This window comes from Carassius carassius, chromosome 23, assembly GCF_963082965.1.
Source record: "Carassius carassius chromosome 23, fCarCar2.1, whole genome shotgun sequence".
In the NCBI taxonomy this organism is placed as follows: Eukaryota; Metazoa; Chordata; class Actinopteri; order Cypriniformes; family Cyprinidae; genus Carassius; species Carassius carassius.
Genome location: NC_081777.1, coordinates 670,524 through 685,931, shown reverse-complemented (window position 1 = coordinate 685,931; position 15,408 = coordinate 670,524). Strand labels below are relative to the sequence as shown.

The window sequence follows — 15,408 nt, the reverse complement described above, 5'->3', positions numbered from 1 at the left end:
TTTAATGGTAAGAGGAGAAGGCTTGACCCCGACGTGATTTGAACACGCAACCTTCTGATCTGGAGTCAGACGCGCTACCGTTGCGCTACGATGTCTTCGAAGTAAAATTGTTGCTTCTTTTGGACTCATTCATCACATAAAGCTGCCTAATTTTCCCCAATAACCTCAAGATGTAAGGATTTCTGAATTTCTTGCCAACTTTTGGTGCCTTAAGCTTTTCCCATCCTTTGATAACTCAGCCGCTAGATCAGATGACTGTAGATGAGTTGTTGTCCTTTGTACGGCCCTTGAAGCATTCATCACAAAAAGCAGCCTAATTTTTCCCAATAACCTTTAAAAGTTAAGGATTTCTGAATTTCTTGGAAAGTTTTGGTGCCTTGCACATTTCCCATCCTTCGATAGCTCAGCTGGTAGAGCGGAGGACTGTAGACGAGTTGTTGGGTATCCTTAGGTCGCTGGTTCGATTCCGGCTCGAAGGAGTGTTATTTTAAACTCAGCACAAATATTTTTACATTTCCTTTAGATTTCGTATTGCCCGTTGAAAAAAGCCAATAGATCAAGATACAAATATAACACTTTACACAGTGGAAGTAGCATTTGTCATATCAGAGGCTTCTTTTTTACACGCTTCAATAATTATGAAAACATAGCTGAATTAAAACATTTGACTTCATACTTTTAATGGAATAGAGGAGATGGCTTGACCCCGACATGATTTGAACACGCAACCTTCTGATCTGGAGTCAGACGCGCTACCATTGCGCCACGAGGTCTTCGAAGTCAAGTTGTTGCTTCCTTTGGACTAATCCACCACATAAAGCTGCCTAATTTTCCCCAATAACCTCAAGAGGTAAGGATTTCTGAATTTCTTGCCAACTTTTGGTGCCTTAAGCTTTTCCCATCCTTTGATAACTCAGCCGGTAGATCAGATGACTGTAGATGAGTTGTTGTCCTTTGTACGGCCCTTGAAGCATTCACCACAAAAAGCAGCCTAATTTTTCCCAATAACCTCAAAAGTTAAGGATTTCTGAATTTCTTGGACAGTTTTGGTGCCTTGCACATTTCCCATCCTTCGATAGCTCAGCTGGTAGAGCGAAGGACTGTAGATGAGTTGTTGGGTATCCTTAGGTCGCTGGTTCGATTCCGGCTCGAAGGAGTGTGATTTTAAACTCAACACAAATATTTTTACATTTCCTTTAGATTTCGTATTGCCCGTTGAAAAAAACCAATAGATCAAGATACAAATATAACACTTTACACAGTGGAAGGAGCATTTGTCATATCAGAGGCTTCTTTTTTAGATGCTTCAATAATTATGAAAACATAGCTGAATTAAAACATTTGACTTCATACTTTTAATGGTAAGAGGAGATGGCTTGACCCCGAAGTGATTTGAACACGCAACCTTCTGATCTGGAGTCAGACACGCTACCGTTGCGCCACGAGGTCTTCGAAGTCAAATTGTTGCTTCTTTTGGACTCATTCATCACATAAAGCTGCCTAATTTTCCCCAATAACCTCAAGAGGTAAGGATTTCTGAATTTCTTGCCAACTTTTGGTGCCTTAAGCTTTTCCCATCCTTTGATAACTCAGCCGCTAGATCAGATGACTGTAGATGAGTTGTTGTCCTTTGTACGGCCCTTGAAGCATTCATCACAAAAAGCAGCCTAATTTTTCCCAATAACCTTTAAAAGTTAAGGATTTCTGAATTTCTTGGAAAGTTTTGGTGCCTTGCACATTTCCCATCCTTCGATAGCTCAGCTGGTAGAGCGGAGGACTGTAGACGAGTTGTTGGGTATCCTTAGGTCGCTGGTTCGATTCCGGCTCGAAGGAGTGTTATTTTAAACTCAGCACAAATATTTTTACATTTCCTTTAGATTTCGTATTGCCCGTTGAAAAGAGCCAATAGATCAAGATACAAATATAACACTTTACACAGTGGAAGGAGCATTTGTCATATCAGAGGCTTCTTTATTACACGCTTCAATAATTATGAAAACACAGCTGAATTAAAACATTTGACTTCATACTTTTAATGGAAAGAGGAGATGGCTTGACCCCAACATGATTTGAACACGCAACCTTCTGATCTGGAGTCAGACACGCTACCATTGCGCCATGAGGTCTTCGAAGTCAAGTTGTTGCTTCCTTTGGACTAATCCACCACATAAAGCTGACTAATTTTCCCCAATAACCTCAAGAGGTAAGGATTTCTGAATTTCTTGCCAACTTTTGGTGCCTTAAGCTTTTCCCATCCTTTGATAACTCAGCCGGTAGATCAGATGACTGTAGATGAGTTGTTGTCCTTTGTACGGCCCTTGAAGCATTCACCACAAAAAGCAGCCTAATTTTTCCCAATAACCTCAAAAGTTAAGGATTTCTGAATTTCTTGGACAGTTTTGGTGCCTTGCACATTTCCCATCCTTCGATAGCTCAGCTGGTAGAGTGAAGGACTGTAGATGAGTTGTTGGGTATCCTTAGGTCGCTGGTTTGATTCCGGCTCGAAGGAGTGTGATTTTAAACTCAGCACAAATATTTTTACATTTCCTTTAGATTTCGTATTGCCCGTTGAAAAGAGCCAATAGATCAAGATACAAATATAACACTTTACACAGTGGAAGGAGCATTTGTCATATCAGAGGCTTCTTTATTACACGCTTCAATAATTATGAAAACATAGCTGAATTAAAACATTTGACTTCATACTTTTAATGGAAAGAGGAGATGGCTTGACCCCGACATGATTTGAACACGCAACCTTCTGACCTGGAGTCATACACGCTACCATTGCGCCACGAGGTCTTCGAAGTCAAGTTGTTGCTTCCTTTGGACTAATCCACCACATAAAGCTGCCTAATTTTCCCCAATAACCTCAAGAGGTAAGGATTTCTGAATTTCTTGCCAACCTTTGGTGCCTTAAGCTTTTCCCATCCTTTGATAACTCAGCCGGTAGATCAGATGACTGTAGATGAGTTGTTGTCCTTTGTACGGCCCTTGAAGCATTCACCACAAAAAGCAGCCTAATTTTTCCCAATAACCTCAAAAGTTAAGGATTTCTGAATTTCTTGGACAGTTTTGGTGCCTTGCACATTTCCCATCCTTCGATAGCTCAGCTGGTAGAGCGAAGGACTGTAGATGAGTTGTTGGGTATCCTTAGGTCGCTGGTTTGATTCCGGCTCGAAGGAGTGTGATTTTAAACTCAACACAAATATTTTTACATTTCCTTTAGATTTCGTATTGCCCGTTGAAAAAAGCCAATAGATCAAGATACAAATATAACACTTTACACAGTGGAAGGAGCATTTGTCATATCAGAGGCTTCTTTATTACACGCTTCAATAATTATGAAAACATAGCTGAATTAAAACATTTGACTTCATACTTTTAATGGAAAGAGGAGATGGCTTGACCCCGACATGATTTGAACACGCAACCTTCTGATCTGGAGTCAGACACGCTACCATTGCGCCACGAGGTCTTCGAAGTCAAGTTGTTGCTTCCTTTGGACTAATCCACCACATAAAGCTGCCTAATTTTCCCCAATAACCTCAAGAGGTAAGGATTTCTGAATTTCTTGCCAACTTTTGGTGCCTTAAGCTTTTCCCATCCTTTGATAACTCAGCCGGTAGATCAGATGACTGTAGATGAGTTGTTGTCCTTTGTACGGCTCTTGAAGCATTCACCATTAAAAGCAGCCTAATTTTTCCCAGTAACCTCAAAAGTTAAGGATTTCTGAATTTCTTGGAAAGTTTTGGTGCCTTGCACATTTCCCATCATTAGATAGCTCAGCTGGTAGAGTGGAGGACTCTAGATGAGTTGTTGGGTATCCTTAGGTCGCTGGTTCGATTCCGGCTCGAAGGAGTGTGATTTTAAACTCAGCACAAATATTTTTACATTTCCTTTAGATTTCGTATTGCCCGTTGAAAAGAGCCAATAGATCAAGATACAAATATAACACTTTACACAGTGGAAGGAGCATTTGTCATATCAGAGGCTTCTTTATTACACGCTTCAATAATTATGAAAACATAGCTGAATTAAAACATTTGACTTCATACTTTTAAAGGAAAGAGGAGATGGCTTGACCCCGACATGATTTGAACACGCAACCTTCTGATCTGGAGTCAGACACGCTACCATTGCGCCACGAGGTCTTCGAAGTCAAGTTGTTGCTTCCTTTGGACTAATCCACCACATAAAGCTGCCTAATTTTCCCCAATAACCTCAAGAGGTAAGGATTTCTGAATTTCTTGCCAACTTTTGGTGCCTTAAGCTTTTCCCATCCTTTGATAACTCAGCCGGTAGATCAGATGACTTTAGATGAGTTGTTGTCCTTTGTACGGCCCCTTGAAGCATTCACCACAAAAAGCAGCCTAATTTTTCCCAATAACCTCAAAAGTTAAGGATTTCTGAATTTCTTGGACAGTTTTGGTGCCTTGCACATTTCCCATCCTTCGATAGCTCAGCTGGTAGAGCGAAGGACTGTAGATGAGTTGTTGGGTATCCTTAGGTCGCTGGTTCGATTCCGGCTCGAAGGAGTGTGATTTTAAACTCAACACAAATATTTTTACATTTCCTTTAGATTTCGTATTGCCCGTTGAAAAAAGCCAATAGATCAAGATACAAATATAACACTTTGCACAGTGGAAGGAGCATTTGTCATATCAGAGGCTTCTTTTTTAGATGCTTCAATAATTATGAAAACATAGCTGAATTAAAACATTTGACTTCATACTTTTAATGGTAAGAGGAGATGGCTTGACCCCGACGTGATTTGAACACGCAACCTTCTGATCTGGAGTCAGACGCGCTACCATTGCGCCACGAGGTCTTCGAAGTAAAATTGTTGCTTCTTTTGGACTCATTCATCACATAAAGCTGCCTAATTTTCCCCAATAACCTCAAGATGTAAGGATTTCTGAATTTCTTGCCAACTTTTGGTGCCTTAAGCTTTTCCCATCCTTTGATAACTCAGCCGCTAGATCAGATGACTGTAGATGAGTTGTTGTCCTTTGTACGGCCCTTGAAGCATTCATCACAAAAAGCAGCCTAATTTTTCCCAATAACCTTTAAAAGTTAAGGATTTCTGAATTTCTTGGAAAGTTTTGGTGCCTTGCACATTTCCCATCCTTCGATAGCTCAGCTGGTAGAGCGGAGGACTGTAGACGAGTTGTTGGGTATCCTTAGGTCGCTGGTTCGATTCTGGCTCGAAGGAGTGTTATTTTAAACTCAGCACAAATATTTTTACATTTCCTTTAGATTTCGTATTGCCCGTTGAAAAAAGCCAATAGATCAAGATACAAATATAACACTTTACACAGTGGAAGTAGCATTTGTCATATCAGAGGCTTCTTTTTTACACGCTTCAATAATTATGAAAACATAGCTGAATTAAAACATTTGACTCCATACTTTTAATGGAAAGAGGAGATGGCTTGACCCCGACATGATTTGAACACGCAACCTTCTGATCTGGAGTCAGACGCGCTACCATTGCGCCACGAGGTCTTCGAAGTCAAGTTGTTGCTTCCTTTGGACTAATCCACCACATAAAGCTGCCTAATTTTCCCCAATAACCTCAAGAGGTAAGGATTTCTGAATTTCTTGCCAACTTTTGGTGCCTTAAGCTTTTCCCATCCTTTGATAACTCAGCCGGTAGATCAGATGACTGTAGATGAGTTGTTGTCCTTTGTACGGCCCTTGAAGCATTCACCACAAAAAGCAGCCTAATTTTTCCCAATAACCTCAAAAGTTAAGGATTTCTGAATTTCTTGGACAGTTTTGGTGCCTTGCACATTTCCCATCCTTCGATAGCTCAGCTGGTAGAGCGAAGGACTGTAGATGAGTTGTTGGGTATCCTTAGGTCGCTGGTTCGATTCCGGCTCGAAGGAGTGTGATTTTAAACTCAACACAAATATTTTTACATTTCCTTTAGATTTCGTATTGCCCGTTGAAAAAAGCCAATAGATCAAGATACAAATATAACACTTTACACAGTGGAAGGAGCATTTGTCATATCAGAGGCTTCTTTTTTAGATGCTTCAATAATTATGAAAACATAGCTGAATTAAAACATTTGACTTCATACTTTTAATGGTAAGAGGAGATGGCTTGACCCCGAAGTGATTTGAACACGCAACCTTCTGATCTGGAGTCAGACGCGCTATCATTGCGCCATGAGGTCTTCGAAGTCAAATTGTTGCTTCTTTTGGACTCATTCATCACATAAAGCTGCCTAATTTTCCCCAATAACCTCAAGAGGTAAGGATTTCTGAATTTCTTGCCAAATTTTGGTGCCTTAAGCTTTTCCCATCCTTTGATAACTCAGCCGCTAGATCAGATGACTGTAGATGAGTTGTTGTCCTTTGTACGGCCATTGAAGCATTCATCACAAAAAGCAGCCTAATTTTTCCCAATAACCTTTAAAAGTTAAGGATTTCTGAATTTCTTGGAAAGTTTTGGTGCCTTGCACATTTCCCATTCTTCGATAGCTCAGCTGGTAGAGCGGAGGACTGTAGACGAGTTGTTGGGTATCCTTAGGTCGCTGGTTCGATTCCGGCTCGAAGGAGTGTTATTTTAAACTCAGCACAAATATTTTTACATTTCCTTTAGATTTCGTATTGCCCGTTGAAAAGAGCCAATAGATCAAGATACAAATATAACACTTTACACAGTGGAAGGAGCATTTGTCATATCAGAGGCTTCTTTATTACACGCTTCAATAATTATGAAAACACAGCTGAATTAAAACATTTGACTTCATACTTTTAATGGAAAGAGGAGATGGCTTGACCCCAACATGATTTGAACACGCAACCTTCTGATCTGGAGTCAGACACGCTACCATTGCGCCACGAGGTCTTCGAAGTCAAGTTGTTGCTTCCTTTGGACTAATCCACCACATAAAGCTGCCTAATTTTCCCCAATAACCTCAAGAGGTAAGGATTTCTGAATTTCTTGCCAACTTTTGGTGCCTTAAGCTTTTCCCATCCTTTGATAACTCAGCCGGTAGATCAGATGACTGTAGATGAGTTGTTGTCCTTTGTACGGCCCTTGAAGCATTCACCACAAAAAGCAGCCTAATTTTTCCCAATAACCTCAAAAGTTAAGGATTTCTGAATTTCTTGGACAGTTTTGGTGCCTTGCACATTTCCCATCCTTCGATAGCTCAGCTGGTAGAGCGAAGGACTGTAGATGAGTTGTTGGGTATCCTTAGGTCGCTGGTTTGATTCCGGCTCGAAGGAGTGTGATTTTAAACTCAGCACAAATATTTTTACATTTCCTTTAGATTTCGTATTGCCCGTTGAAAAGAGCCAATAGATCAAGATACAAATATAACACTTTACACAGTGGAAGGAGCATTTGTCATATCAGAGGCTTCTTTATTACACGCTTCAATAATTATGAAAACATAGCTGAATTAAAACATTTGACTTCATACTTTTAATGGAAAGAGGAGATGGCTTAACCCCGACATGATTTGAACACGCAACCTTCTGATCTGGAGTCAGACACGCTACCATTGCGCCACGAGGTCTTTCGAAGTCAAGTTGTTGCTTCCTTTGGACTAATCCACCACATAAAGCTGCCTAATTTTCCCCAATAACCTCAAGAGGTAAGGATTTCTGAATTTCTTGCCAACTTTTGGTGCCTTAAGCTTTTCCCATCCTTTGATAACTCAGCCGGTAGATCAGATGACTTTAGATGAGTTGTTGTCCTTTGTACGGCCCTTGAAGCATTCACCACAAAAAGCAGCCTAATTTTTCCCAATAACCTCAAAAGTTAAGGATTTCTGAATTTCTTGGACAGTTTTGGTGCCTTGCACATTTCCCATCCTTCGATAGCTCAGCTGGTAGAGCGAAGGACTGTAGATGAGTTGTTGGGTATCCTTAGGTCGCTGGTTCGATTCCGGCTCGAAGGAGTGTGATTTTAAACTCAACACAAATATTTTTACATTTCCTTTAGATTTCGTATTGCCCGTTGAAAAAAGCCAATAGATCAAGATACAAATATAACACTTTACACAGTGGAAGGAGCATTTGTCATATCAGAGGCTTCTTTTTTAGATGCTTCAATAATTATGAAAACATAGCTGAATTAAAACATTTGACTTCATACTTTTAATGGTAAGAGGAGATGGCTTGACCCCGACGTGATTTGAACACGCAACCTTCAGATCTGGAGTCAGACGCGCTACCGTTGCGCCACGAGGTCTTCGAAGTCAAATTGTTGCTTCTTTTGGACTCATTCATCACATAAAGCTGCCTAATTTTCCCCAATAACCTCAAGAGGTAAGGATTTCTGAATTTCTTGCAAACTTTTGGTGCCTTAAGCTTTTCCCATCCTTTGATAACTCAGCCGCTAGATCAGATGACTGTAGATGAGTTGTTGTCCTTTGTACGGCCCTTGAAGCATTCATCACAAAAAGCAGCCTAATTTTTCCCAATAACCTTTAAAAGTTAAGGATTTCTGAATTTCTTGGAAAGTTTTGGTGCCTTGCACATTTCCCATCCTTCGATAGCTCAGCTGGTAGAACGGAGGACTGTAGACGAGTTGTTGGGTATCCTTAGGTTGCTGGTTCGATTCCGGCTCGAAGGAGTGTTATTTTAAACTCAGCACAAATATTTTTACATTTCCTTTAGATTTCGTATTGCCCGTTGAAAAGAGCCAATAGATCAAGATACAAATATAACACTTTACACAGTGGAAGGAGCATTTGTCATATCAGAGGCTTCTTTATTACACGCTTAAATAATTATGAAAACACAGCTGAATTAAAACATTTGACTTCATACTTTTAATGGAAAGAGGAGATGGCTTGACCCCGACATGATTTGAACACGCAACCTTCTGATCTGGAGTCAGACACGCTACCATTGCGCCACGAGGTCTTCGAAGTCAAGTTGTTGCTTCCTTTGGACTAATCCACCACATAAAGCTGCCTAATTTTCCCCAATAACCTCAAGAGGTAAGGATTTCTGAATTTCTTGCCAACTTTTGGTGCCTTAAGCTTTTCCCATCCTTTGATAACTCAGCCGGTAGATCAGATGACTGTAGATGAGTTGTTGTCCTTTGTACGGCACTTGAAGCATTCACCACAAAAAGCAGCCTAATTTTTCCCAATAACCTCAAAAGTTAAGGATTTCTGAATTTCTTGGACAGTTTTGGTGCCTTGCACATTTCCCATCCTTCGATAGCTCAGCTGGTAGAGCTAAGGACTGTAGATGAGTTGTTGGGTATCCTTAGGTCGCTGGTTTGATTCCGGCTCGAAGGAGTGTGATTTTAAACTCAACACAAATATTTTTACATTTCCTTTAGATTTCGTATTGCCCGTTGAAAAAAGCCAATAGATCAAGATACAAATATAACACTTTACACAGTGGAAGGAGCATTTGTCATATCAGAGGCTTCTTTTTTAGATGCTTCAATAATTATGAAAACATAGCTGAATTAAAACATTTGACTTCATACTTTTAATGGTAAGAGGAGAAGGCTTGACCCCGACGTGATTTGAACACGCAACCTTCTGATCTGGAGTCAGACGCGCTACCGTTGCGCCACGAGGTCTTCGAAGTAAAATTGTTGCTTCTTTTGGACTCATTCATCACATAAAGCTGCCTAATTTTCCCCAATAACCTCAAGATGTAAGGATTTCTGAATTTCTTGCCAACTTTTGGTGCCTTAAGCTTTTCCCATCCTTTGATAACTCAGCCGCTAGATCAGATGACTGTAGATGAGTTGTTGTCCTTTGTACGGCCCTTGAAGCATTCATCACAAAAAGCAGCCTAATTTTTCCCAATAACCTTTAAAAGTTAAGGATTTCTGAATTTCTTGGAAAGTTTTGGTGCCTTGCACATTTCCCATCCTTCGATAGCTCAGCTGGTAGAGCGGAGGACTGTAGACGAGTTGTTGGGTATCCTTAGGTCGCTGGTTCGATTCTGGCTCGAAGGAGTGTTATTTTAAACTCAGCACAAATATTTTTACATTTCCTTTAGATTTCGTATTGCCCGTTGAAAAAAGCCAATAGATCAAGATACAAATATAACACTTTACACAGTGGAAGTAGCATTTGTCATATCAGAGGCTTCTTTTTTACACGCTTCAATAATTATGAAAACATAGCTGAATTAAAACATTTGACTTCATACTTTTAATGGAAAGAGGAGATGGCTTGACCCCGACATGATTTGAACACGCAACCTTCTGATCTGGAGTCAGACGCGCTACCATTGCGCCACGAGGTCTTCGAAGTCAAGTTGTTGCTTCCTTTGGACTAATCCACCACATAAAGCTGCCTAATTTTCCCCAATAACCTCAAGAGGTAAGGATTTCTGAATTTCTTGCCAACTTTTGGTGCCTTAAGCTTTTCCCATCCTTTGATAACTCAGCCGGTAGATCAGATGACTGTAGATGAGTTGTTGTCCTTTGTACGGCCCTTGAAGCATTCACCACAAAAAGCAGCCTAATTTTTCCCAATAACCTCAAAAGTTAAGGATTTCTGAATTTCTTGGACAGTTTTGGTGCCTTGCACATTTCCCATCCTTCGATAGCTCAGCTGGTAGAGCGAAGGACTGTAGATGAGTTGTTGGGTATCCTTAGGTCGCTGGTTCGATTCCGGCTCGAAGGAGTGTGATTTTAAACTCAACACAAATATTTTTACATTTCCTTTAGATTTCGTATTGCCCGTTGAAAAAAGCCAATAGATCAAGATACAAATATAACACTTTACACAGTGGAAGGAGCATTTGTCATATCAGAGGCTTCTTTTTTAGATGCTTCAATAATTATGAAAACATAGCTGAATTAAAACATTTGACTTCATACTTTTAATGGTAAGAGCAGATGGCTTGACCCCGACGTGATTTGAACACGCAACCTTCTGATCTGGAGTCAGACGCGCTACCGTTGCGCCACGAGGTCTTCGAAGTCAAATTGTTGCTTCTTTTGGACTCATTCATCACATAAAGCTGCCTAATTTTCCCCAATAACCTCAAGAGGTAAGGATTTCTGAATTTCTTGCCAACTTTTGGTGCCTTAAGCTTTTCCCATCCTTTGATAACTCAGCCGCTAGATCAGATGACTGTAGATGAGTTGTTGTCCTTTGTACGGCCCTTGAAGCATTCATCACAAAAAGCAGCCTAATTTTTCCCAATAACCTTTAAAAGTTAAGGATTTCTGAATTTCTTGGAAAGTTTTGGTGCCTTGCACATTTCCCATCCTTCGATAGCTCAGCTGGTAGAGCGGAGGACTGTAGACGAGTTGTTGGGTATCCTTAGGTCGCTGGTTTGATTCCGGCTCGAAGGAGTGTTATTTTAAACTCAGCACAAATATTTTTACATTTCCTTTAGATTTCGTATTGCCCGTTGAAAAGAGCCAATAGATCAAGATACAAATATAACACTTTACACAGTGGAAGGAGCATTTGTCATATCAGAGGCTTCTTTATTACACGCTTCAATAATTATGAAAACACAGCTGAATTAAAACATTTGACTTCATACTTTTAATGGAAAGAGGAGATGGCTTGACCCCGACATGATTTGAACACGCAACCTTCTGATCTGGAGTCAGACACGCTACCATTGTGCCACGAGGTCTTCAAAGTCAAGTTGTTGCTTCCTTTGGACTAATCCACCACATAAAGCTGCCTAATTTTCCCCAATAACCTCAAGAGGTAAGGATTTCTGAATTTCTTGCCAACTTTTGGTGCCTTAAGCTTTTCCCATCCTTTGATAACTCAGCCGGTAGATCAGATGACTGTAGATGAGTTGTTGTCCTTTGTACGGCCCTTGAAGCATTCACCACAAAAAGCAGCCTAATTTTTCCCAATAACCTCAAAAGTTAAGGATTTCTGAATTTCTTGGACAGTTTTGGTGCCTTGCACATTTCCCATCCTTCGATAGCTCAGCTGGTAGAGCGAAGGACTGTAGATGAGTTGTTGGGTATCCTTAGGTCGCTGGTTTGATTCCGGCTCGAAGGAGTGTGATTTTAAACTCAACACAAATATTTTTACATTTCCTTTAGATTTCGTATTGCCCGTTGAAAAAAGCCAATAGATCAAGATACAAATATAACACTTTACACAGTGGAAGGAGCATTTGTCATATCAGAGGCTTCTTTTTTAGATGCTTCAATAATTATGAAAACATAGCTGAATTAAAACATTTGACTTCATACTTTTAATGGTAAGAGGAGATGGCTTGACCCCAACGTGATTTGAACACGCAACCTTCTGATCTGGAGTCAGACGCGCTACCGTTGCGCCACGAGGTCTTCGAAGTAAAATTGTTGCTTCTTTTGGACTCATTCATCACATAAAGCTGCCTAATTTTCCCCAATAACCTCAAGATGTAAGGATTTCTGAATTTCTTGCCAACTTTTGGTGCCTTAAGCTTTTCCCATCCTTTGATAACTCAGCCACTAGATCAGATGACTGTAGATGAGTTGTTGTCCTTTGTACGGCCCTTGAAGCATTCATCACAAAAAGCAGCCTAATTTTTCCCAATAACCTTTAAAAGTTAAGGATTTCTGAATTTCTTGGAAAGTTTTGGTGCCTTGCACATTTCCCATCCTTCGATAGCTCAGCTGGTAGAGCGGAGGACTGTAGACGAGTTGTTGGGTATCCTTAGGTCGCTGGTTCGATTCCGGCTCGAAGGAGTGTTATTTTAAACTCAGCACAAATATTTTTACATTTCCTTTAGATTTCGTATTGCCCGTTGAAAAAAGCCAATAGATCAAGATACAAATATAACACTTTACACAGTGGAAGTAGCATTTGTCATATCAGAGGCTTCTTTTTTACACGCTTCAATAATTATGAAAACATAGCTGAATTAAAACATTTGACTTCATACTTTTAATGGAAAGAGGAGATGGCTTGACCCCGACATGATTTGAACACGCAACCTTCTGATCTGGAGTCAGACGCGCTACCATTGCGCCACGAGGTCTTCGAAGTCAAGTTGTTGCTTCCTTTGGACTTATCCACCACATAAAGCTGCCTAATTTTCCCCAATAACCTCAAGAGGTAAGGATTTCTGAATTTCTTGCCAACTTTTGGTGCCTTAAATTTTCCCATCCTTTGATAACTCAGCCGGTAGATCAGATGACTGTAGATGAGTTGTTGTCCTTTGTACGGCCCTTGAAGCATTCACCACAAAAAGCAGCCTAATTTTTCCCAATAACCTCAAAAGTTAAGGATTTCTGAATTTCTTGGACAGTTTTGGTGCCTTGCACATTTCCCATCCTTCGATAGCTCAGCTGGTAGAGCGAAGGACTGTAGATGAGTTGTTGGGTATCCTTAGGTCGCTGGTTTGATTCCGGCTCGAAGGAGTGTGATTTTAAACTCAGCACAAATATTTTTACATTTCCTTTAGATTTCGTATTGCCCGTTGAAAAGAGCCAATAGATCAAGATACAAATATAACACTTTACACAGTGGAAGGAGCATTTGTCATATCAGAGGCTTCTTTATTACACGCTTCAATAATTATGAAAACATAGCTGAATTAAAACATTTGACTTCATACTTTTAATGGAAAGAGGAGATGGCTTGACCCCGACATGATTTGAACACGCAACCTTCTGATCTGGAGTCAGACGCGCTACCGTTGCGCCACGAGGTCTTCGAAGTAAAATTGTTGCTTCTTTTGGACTCATTCATCACATAAAGCTGCCTAATTTTCCCCAATAACCTCAAGATGTAAGGATTTCTGAATTTCTTGCCAACTTTTGGTGCCTTAAGCTTTTCCCATCCTTTGATAACTCAGCCGCTAGATCAGATGACTGTAGATGAGTTGTTGTCCTTTGTACGGCCCTTGAAGCATTCATCACAAAAAGCAGCCTAATTTTTCCCAATAACCTTTAAAAGTTAAGGATTTCTGAATTTCTTGGAAAGTTTTGGTGCCTTGCACATTTCCCATCCTTCGATAGCTCAGCTGGTAGAGCGGAGGACTGTAGACGAGTTGTTGGGTATCCTTAGGTCGCTGGTTCGATTCCGGCTCGAAGGAGTGTTATTTTAAACTCAGCACAAATATTTTTACATTTCCTTTAGATTTCGTATTGCCCGTTGAAAAAAGCCAATAGATCAAGATACAAATATAACACTTTACACAGTGGAAGTAGCATTTGTCATATCAGAGGCTTCTTTTTTACACGCTTCAATAATTATGAAAACATAGCTGAATTAAAACATTTGACTTCATACTTTTAATGGAAAGAGGAGATGGCTTGACCCCTGACATGATTTGAACACGCAACCTTCTGATCTGGAGTCAGACACGCTACCATTGCGCCACGAGGTCTTCGAAGTCAAGTTGTTGCTTCCTTTGGACTAATCCACCACATAAAGCTGCCTAATTTTCCCCAATAACCTCAAGAGGTAAGGATTTCTGAATTTCTTGCCAACTTTTGGTGCCTTAAGCTTTTCCCATCCTTTGATAACTCAGCCGGTAGATCAGATGACTGTAGATGAGTTGTTGTCCTTTGTACGGCCCTTGAAGCATTCACCACAAAAAGCAGCCTAATTTTTCCCAATAACCTCAAAAGTTAAGGATTTCTGAATTTCTTGGACAGTTTTGGTGCCTTGCACATTTCCCATCCTTCGATAGCTCAGCTGGTAGAGCGAAGGACTGTAGATGAGTTGTTGGGTATCCTTAGGTCGCTGGTTCGATTCCGGCTCGAAGGAGTGTGATTTTAAACTCAACACAAATATTTTTACATTTCCTTTAGATTTCGTATTGCCCGTTGAAAAAAGCCAATAGATCAAGATACAAATATAACACTTTACACAGTGGAAGGAGCATTTGTCATATCAGAGGCTTCTTTTTTAGATGCTTCAATAATTATGAAAACATAGCTGAATTAAAACATTTGACTTCATACTTTTAATGGTAAGAGGAGATGGCTTGACCCCGACGTGATTTGAACACGCAACCTTCTGATCTGGAGTCAGACGCGCTACCGTTGCGCCACGAGGTCTTCGAAGTCAAATTGTTGCTTCTTTTGGACTCATTCATCACATAAAGCTGCCTAATTTTCCCCAATAACCTCAAGAGGTAAGGATTTCTGAATTTCTTGCCAACTTTTGGTGCCTTAAGCTTTTCCCATCCTTTGATAACTCAGCCGCTAGATCAGATGACTGTAGATGAGTTGTTGTCCTTTGTACGGCCCTTGAAGCATTCATCACAAAAAGCAGCCTAATTTTTCCCAATAACCTTTAAAAGTTAAGGATTTCTGAATTTCTTGGAAAGTTTTGGTGCCTTGCACATTTCCCATCCTTCGATAGCTCAGCTGGTAGAGCGGAGGACTGTAGACGAGTTGTTGGGTATCCTTAGGTCGCTGGTTCGATTCCGGCTCGAAGGAGTGTTATTTTAAACTCAGCACAAATATTTTTACATTTCCTTTAGA

General features: G+C 40.4%; 43 non-coding genes across 43 annotated transcripts; 22 read left to right on the top strand and 21 right to left on the bottom strand.

Annotated features, from left to right (window-relative positions):
* Nucleotides 1-23: 23 nt before the first annotated feature.
* trnaw-cca (transfer RNA tryptophan (anticodon CCA)) lies at nt 24-95 on the bottom strand. The gene has a single exon. It is a non-coding gene; the product is annotated as a tRNA-Trp (tRNA).
* A 297-nt stretch (nt 96-392) lies between these two features.
* On the top strand, nt 393-479 carry trnay-gua (transfer RNA tyrosine (anticodon GUA)). The gene is given in 2 exon segments: nt 393-429; nt 444-479. It is a non-coding gene; the product is annotated as a tRNA-Tyr (tRNA).
* A 222-nt stretch (nt 480-701) lies between these two features.
* On the bottom strand, nt 702-773 carry trnaw-cca (transfer RNA tryptophan (anticodon CCA)). Its single transcript has one exon. It is a non-coding gene; the product is annotated as a tRNA-Trp (tRNA).
* A 296-nt stretch (nt 774-1,069) lies between these two features.
* On the top strand, nt 1,070-1,156 carry trnay-gua (transfer RNA tyrosine (anticodon GUA)). Its single transcript is given in 2 exon segments — nt 1,070-1,106; nt 1,121-1,156. It is a non-coding gene; the product is annotated as a tRNA-Tyr (tRNA).
* A 221-nt stretch (nt 1,157-1,377) lies between these two features.
* Nucleotides 1,378-1,449, bottom strand: trnaw-cca (transfer RNA tryptophan (anticodon CCA)). The gene has a single exon. It is a non-coding gene; the product is annotated as a tRNA-Trp (tRNA).
* A 297-nt stretch (nt 1,450-1,746) lies between these two features.
* Nucleotides 1,747-1,833, top strand: trnay-gua (transfer RNA tyrosine (anticodon GUA)). The gene is given in 2 exon segments: nt 1,747-1,783; nt 1,798-1,833. It is a non-coding gene; the product is annotated as a tRNA-Tyr (tRNA).
* A 221-nt stretch (nt 1,834-2,054) lies between these two features.
* On the bottom strand, nt 2,055-2,126 carry trnaw-cca (transfer RNA tryptophan (anticodon CCA)). The gene has a single exon. It is a non-coding gene; the product is annotated as a tRNA-Trp (tRNA).
* Nucleotides 2,127-2,422: 296 nt separating this feature from the next.
* Nucleotides 2,423-2,509, top strand: trnay-gua (transfer RNA tyrosine (anticodon GUA)). The gene is given in 2 exon segments: nt 2,423-2,459; nt 2,474-2,509. It is a non-coding gene; the product is annotated as a tRNA-Tyr (tRNA).
* A 589-nt stretch (nt 2,510-3,098) lies between these two features.
* On the top strand, nt 3,099-3,185 carry trnay-gua (transfer RNA tyrosine (anticodon GUA)). Its single transcript is given in 2 exon segments — nt 3,099-3,135; nt 3,150-3,185. It is a non-coding gene; the product is annotated as a tRNA-Tyr (tRNA).
* A 221-nt stretch (nt 3,186-3,406) lies between these two features.
* trnaw-cca (transfer RNA tryptophan (anticodon CCA)) lies at nt 3,407-3,478 on the bottom strand. The gene has a single exon. It is a non-coding gene; the product is annotated as a tRNA-Trp (tRNA).
* A 604-nt stretch (nt 3,479-4,082) lies between these two features.
* Nucleotides 4,083-4,154, bottom strand: trnaw-cca (transfer RNA tryptophan (anticodon CCA)). The gene has a single exon. It is a non-coding gene; the product is annotated as a tRNA-Trp (tRNA).
* Nucleotides 4,155-4,451: 297 nt separating this feature from the next.
* Nucleotides 4,452-4,538, top strand: trnay-gua (transfer RNA tyrosine (anticodon GUA)). Its single transcript is given in 2 exon segments — nt 4,452-4,488; nt 4,503-4,538. It is a non-coding gene; the product is annotated as a tRNA-Tyr (tRNA).
* A 221-nt stretch (nt 4,539-4,759) lies between these two features.
* Nucleotides 4,760-4,831, bottom strand: trnaw-cca (transfer RNA tryptophan (anticodon CCA)). Its single transcript has one exon. It is a non-coding gene; the product is annotated as a tRNA-Trp (tRNA).
* Nucleotides 4,832-5,128: 297 nt separating this feature from the next.
* Nucleotides 5,129-5,215, top strand: trnay-gua (transfer RNA tyrosine (anticodon GUA)). The gene is given in 2 exon segments: nt 5,129-5,165; nt 5,180-5,215. It is a non-coding gene; the product is annotated as a tRNA-Tyr (tRNA).
* Nucleotides 5,216-5,436: 221 nt separating this feature from the next.
* trnaw-cca (transfer RNA tryptophan (anticodon CCA)) lies at nt 5,437-5,508 on the bottom strand. The gene has a single exon. It is a non-coding gene; the product is annotated as a tRNA-Trp (tRNA).
* A 296-nt stretch (nt 5,509-5,804) lies between these two features.
* On the top strand, nt 5,805-5,891 carry trnay-gua (transfer RNA tyrosine (anticodon GUA)). The gene is given in 2 exon segments: nt 5,805-5,841; nt 5,856-5,891. It is a non-coding gene; the product is annotated as a tRNA-Tyr (tRNA).
* Nucleotides 5,892-6,481: 590 nt separating this feature from the next.
* On the top strand, nt 6,482-6,568 carry trnay-gua (transfer RNA tyrosine (anticodon GUA)). The gene is given in 2 exon segments: nt 6,482-6,518; nt 6,533-6,568. It is a non-coding gene; the product is annotated as a tRNA-Tyr (tRNA).
* Nucleotides 6,569-6,789: 221 nt separating this feature from the next.
* trnaw-cca (transfer RNA tryptophan (anticodon CCA)) lies at nt 6,790-6,861 on the bottom strand. The gene has a single exon. It is a non-coding gene; the product is annotated as a tRNA-Trp (tRNA).
* A 296-nt stretch (nt 6,862-7,157) lies between these two features.
* Nucleotides 7,158-7,244, top strand: trnay-gua (transfer RNA tyrosine (anticodon GUA)). Its single transcript is given in 2 exon segments — nt 7,158-7,194; nt 7,209-7,244. It is a non-coding gene; the product is annotated as a tRNA-Tyr (tRNA).
* Nucleotides 7,245-7,465: 221 nt separating this feature from the next.
* Nucleotides 7,466-7,537, bottom strand: trnaw-cca (transfer RNA tryptophan (anticodon CCA)). The gene has a single exon. It is a non-coding gene; the product is annotated as a tRNA-Trp (tRNA).
* Nucleotides 7,538-7,834: 297 nt separating this feature from the next.
* Nucleotides 7,835-7,921, top strand: trnay-gua (transfer RNA tyrosine (anticodon GUA)). Its single transcript is given in 2 exon segments — nt 7,835-7,871; nt 7,886-7,921. It is a non-coding gene; the product is annotated as a tRNA-Tyr (tRNA).
* Nucleotides 7,922-8,142: 221 nt separating this feature from the next.
* Nucleotides 8,143-8,214, bottom strand: trnaw-cca (transfer RNA tryptophan (anticodon CCA)). The gene has a single exon. It is a non-coding gene; the product is annotated as a tRNA-Trp (tRNA).
* A 297-nt stretch (nt 8,215-8,511) lies between these two features.
* Nucleotides 8,512-8,598, top strand: trnay-gua (transfer RNA tyrosine (anticodon GUA)). Its single transcript is given in 2 exon segments — nt 8,512-8,548; nt 8,563-8,598. It is a non-coding gene; the product is annotated as a tRNA-Tyr (tRNA).
* Nucleotides 8,599-8,819: 221 nt separating this feature from the next.
* Nucleotides 8,820-8,891, bottom strand: trnaw-cca (transfer RNA tryptophan (anticodon CCA)). Its single transcript has one exon. It is a non-coding gene; the product is annotated as a tRNA-Trp (tRNA).
* A 296-nt stretch (nt 8,892-9,187) lies between these two features.
* trnay-gua (transfer RNA tyrosine (anticodon GUA)) lies at nt 9,188-9,274 on the top strand. The gene is given in 2 exon segments: nt 9,188-9,224; nt 9,239-9,274. It is a non-coding gene; the product is annotated as a tRNA-Tyr (tRNA).
* A 221-nt stretch (nt 9,275-9,495) lies between these two features.
* Nucleotides 9,496-9,567, bottom strand: trnaw-cca (transfer RNA tryptophan (anticodon CCA)). Its single transcript has one exon. It is a non-coding gene; the product is annotated as a tRNA-Trp (tRNA).
* Nucleotides 9,568-9,864: 297 nt separating this feature from the next.
* On the top strand, nt 9,865-9,951 carry trnay-gua (transfer RNA tyrosine (anticodon GUA)). Its single transcript is given in 2 exon segments — nt 9,865-9,901; nt 9,916-9,951. It is a non-coding gene; the product is annotated as a tRNA-Tyr (tRNA).
* Nucleotides 9,952-10,172: 221 nt separating this feature from the next.
* Nucleotides 10,173-10,244, bottom strand: trnaw-cca (transfer RNA tryptophan (anticodon CCA)). Its single transcript has one exon. It is a non-coding gene; the product is annotated as a tRNA-Trp (tRNA).
* A 296-nt stretch (nt 10,245-10,540) lies between these two features.
* On the top strand, nt 10,541-10,627 carry trnay-gua (transfer RNA tyrosine (anticodon GUA)). The gene is given in 2 exon segments: nt 10,541-10,577; nt 10,592-10,627. It is a non-coding gene; the product is annotated as a tRNA-Tyr (tRNA).
* A 221-nt stretch (nt 10,628-10,848) lies between these two features.
* On the bottom strand, nt 10,849-10,920 carry trnaw-cca (transfer RNA tryptophan (anticodon CCA)). Its single transcript has one exon. It is a non-coding gene; the product is annotated as a tRNA-Trp (tRNA).
* A 297-nt stretch (nt 10,921-11,217) lies between these two features.
* On the top strand, nt 11,218-11,304 carry trnay-gua (transfer RNA tyrosine (anticodon GUA)). Its single transcript is given in 2 exon segments — nt 11,218-11,254; nt 11,269-11,304. It is a non-coding gene; the product is annotated as a tRNA-Tyr (tRNA).
* A 221-nt stretch (nt 11,305-11,525) lies between these two features.
* trnaw-cca (transfer RNA tryptophan (anticodon CCA)) lies at nt 11,526-11,597 on the bottom strand. The gene has a single exon. It is a non-coding gene; the product is annotated as a tRNA-Trp (tRNA).
* A 296-nt stretch (nt 11,598-11,893) lies between these two features.
* Nucleotides 11,894-11,980, top strand: trnay-gua (transfer RNA tyrosine (anticodon GUA)). Its single transcript is given in 2 exon segments — nt 11,894-11,930; nt 11,945-11,980. It is a non-coding gene; the product is annotated as a tRNA-Tyr (tRNA).
* Nucleotides 11,981-12,201: 221 nt separating this feature from the next.
* trnaw-cca (transfer RNA tryptophan (anticodon CCA)) lies at nt 12,202-12,273 on the bottom strand. Its single transcript has one exon. It is a non-coding gene; the product is annotated as a tRNA-Trp (tRNA).
* A 297-nt stretch (nt 12,274-12,570) lies between these two features.
* Nucleotides 12,571-12,657, top strand: trnay-gua (transfer RNA tyrosine (anticodon GUA)). Its single transcript is given in 2 exon segments — nt 12,571-12,607; nt 12,622-12,657. It is a non-coding gene; the product is annotated as a tRNA-Tyr (tRNA).
* Nucleotides 12,658-12,878: 221 nt separating this feature from the next.
* Nucleotides 12,879-12,950, bottom strand: trnaw-cca (transfer RNA tryptophan (anticodon CCA)). Its single transcript has one exon. It is a non-coding gene; the product is annotated as a tRNA-Trp (tRNA).
* Nucleotides 12,951-13,245: 295 nt separating this feature from the next.
* trnay-gua (transfer RNA tyrosine (anticodon GUA)) lies at nt 13,246-13,332 on the top strand. Its single transcript is given in 2 exon segments — nt 13,246-13,282; nt 13,297-13,332. It is a non-coding gene; the product is annotated as a tRNA-Tyr (tRNA).
* Nucleotides 13,333-13,553: 221 nt separating this feature from the next.
* Nucleotides 13,554-13,625, bottom strand: trnaw-cca (transfer RNA tryptophan (anticodon CCA)). Its single transcript has one exon. It is a non-coding gene; the product is annotated as a tRNA-Trp (tRNA).
* Nucleotides 13,626-13,922: 297 nt separating this feature from the next.
* On the top strand, nt 13,923-14,009 carry trnay-gua (transfer RNA tyrosine (anticodon GUA)). The gene is given in 2 exon segments: nt 13,923-13,959; nt 13,974-14,009. It is a non-coding gene; the product is annotated as a tRNA-Tyr (tRNA).
* Nucleotides 14,010-14,230: 221 nt separating this feature from the next.
* trnaw-cca (transfer RNA tryptophan (anticodon CCA)) lies at nt 14,231-14,303 on the bottom strand. The gene has a single exon. It is a non-coding gene; the product is annotated as a tRNA-Trp (tRNA).
* A 296-nt stretch (nt 14,304-14,599) lies between these two features.
* trnay-gua (transfer RNA tyrosine (anticodon GUA)) lies at nt 14,600-14,686 on the top strand. The gene is given in 2 exon segments: nt 14,600-14,636; nt 14,651-14,686. It is a non-coding gene; the product is annotated as a tRNA-Tyr (tRNA).
* Nucleotides 14,687-14,907: 221 nt separating this feature from the next.
* On the bottom strand, nt 14,908-14,979 carry trnaw-cca (transfer RNA tryptophan (anticodon CCA)). Its single transcript has one exon. It is a non-coding gene; the product is annotated as a tRNA-Trp (tRNA).
* A 297-nt stretch (nt 14,980-15,276) lies between these two features.
* On the top strand, nt 15,277-15,363 carry trnay-gua (transfer RNA tyrosine (anticodon GUA)). Its single transcript is given in 2 exon segments — nt 15,277-15,313; nt 15,328-15,363. It is a non-coding gene; the product is annotated as a tRNA-Tyr (tRNA).
* Nucleotides 15,364-15,408: the final 45 nt, after the last annotated feature.